Below are 2,102 nucleotides of genomic sequence, written 5' to 3'. Positions count from 1 at the left end.
TTAAAGAATGTATTATATGGCGATAGTGTAAAGCTAGAGATTATTTGTGTACTGCATATGCAGCTTCAAGTAGTAAAGCTTTTTAGTTACCTTGGATCTTCCCACTGATTCTGTTTATGGCTTTAAACAGCCTGTTGCACATGCAACTTACACCCTTATTCCGCAGTTAAATATACGGTACAGAATTAATGCTATGTGAATTATGTATATTTACTTACGCACCACGGGCTCAGCTCAGAGATTCCATCAGCGTCACGTCGTTGTTGCCCAGAACAAACTGCCAAAACTTCAGTGAACTTCAGCGCGCAATTTTTTTTAGACATTAAACCATTTCCCTTGCTGCATTTTTTTCTCGAATTTTGCCTCAATCTTGGTCAATTACAGCTTATGTTGGAGTTTCCCAAATAAGACGAGATTCGGTGATACAATCTAGAGGGTAGTTTAGTTTAACATAGTTTTTTTTTTCTCGTTTAATTTCATTTCCCCTGATCTCGGCCACAGCAGCCTCCTCAGTGGCTAGGAAATTTACTCAGCAGCGAGAGCCTTCATGTTGATATTTATGAATAATTCAACCTACAGACATTATATTTCAGGTAAACTCGAGATATATCCCTGAAATTTTCGAAAGTCGTACCCTTCTCATTATCTTTGATTATAAGAATAACGTTTACGAGGTTATTGCTTACATGCTTTATCATTTGCAGTTACTGCATCCTCAATCTGTACTTTTCTTCGGAATGAAGACACTAAATCATTTATATAATTGCAGATGTTCCTGCATCACCCAAGGACGCCAAAAGCATTAGAAGACGGTTTTCGAATCCCTGTAACTAACCACTCCGGTCACATAATTTACTTTTCCCCCCTTCAGTATATTTTCACAGAATTGTCCAGTCTGGAAGCTGACTGACACTACATCCTTCTGCTGCTTAGGTCTTCGCCACCAAGGCTGCTCTGTGGAAAATCCAGTAAGACGAGATTTGGGTTTTGCAAGCAGGAATAATCATTCACTTCGTTTTTATTCATTTCCGTTTTATAGAATTCATGATAAGATGAGACTCGGATGCAACCAGAAACAAACCACCAGCTCGGTTACTTACACATTTTCATTATTTTTCATATGATTATCTATCATTAAGTATTTCTTTGAATATCTTGTTGATGTGTATCATAATATAGCATCATATTTATCACACAAGAAGACCCATTCTTGGTATTTATGTTATTCATCAAATGACTAATCATCTTGTTACATTGCAAACCTATGACCTAATTCTGGCATCATCTACGCCCATCTCATCACCTGAACACCTGACCTAGTCTCCAGCATTTTGTGATATAGATTAATCACTCATTCTAGGATATATGGTTATATTGATAACTTATTCATAATCCTTTCATCTGCCTAGTCATATATATCCCTATTTTACTATGGTACATTGTTATAACGATTGACTCTCCTTGGTTAATCCATAACCTCATTTGTATTGTCACTGAATCCATATGTTAACAAGTATTTTTCGCATGTCTCATTCACGATTGCTTCGACAGACATTGCAGTTCCCTGTTCACCCAGTTCTACACCCACACTTACCTTACTCCTGCATGGACTAGCTGCGAAACTGCAATTGCATCGACGTGTTGCTATGAGAATCACGCAAACTACATCGACATTTTATTATTACTTATTTTCGTGAATGGCTAAAATGTACGTTTGTTGTTTAGTTCTATGTCGCATGACTTCATCTTTATTAATATTCTATGATATTACCTCTTTCATAGATAATTGATGATGATATATAATACTAGTATCTTCTCTATGTCTACATATGCTATTTCAACACTTAGTGCCACATACTCTGCTCTGTATCGAATATCACTGATATCTTATGAGTTTCCTATGCACAGCAATTTTGATGATGCCATTTATATCAGTGAATACTCATGGCGCTCAATTTTTATTTCATGGTAATACTACGCCCTCCACACCCCTACTCACTATGCCTTTTACTTCGAAGTCCATCAGTGCTATGCAACCGCTTGGGGCCTGTGAATCGAGCTATTGCTTCGGTGTGCCGCCTTTCCGTGCCGATTTCCACCAC

The sequence above is a fragment of the Penaeus monodon genome, chromosome 27 (assembly GCF_015228065.2).
Source record: "Penaeus monodon isolate SGIC_2016 chromosome 27, NSTDA_Pmon_1, whole genome shotgun sequence".
Lineage (NCBI taxonomy): Eukaryota > Metazoa > Arthropoda > Malacostraca > Decapoda > Penaeidae > Penaeus > Penaeus monodon.
Note: the sequence above shows the minus strand (reverse complement) of the source record.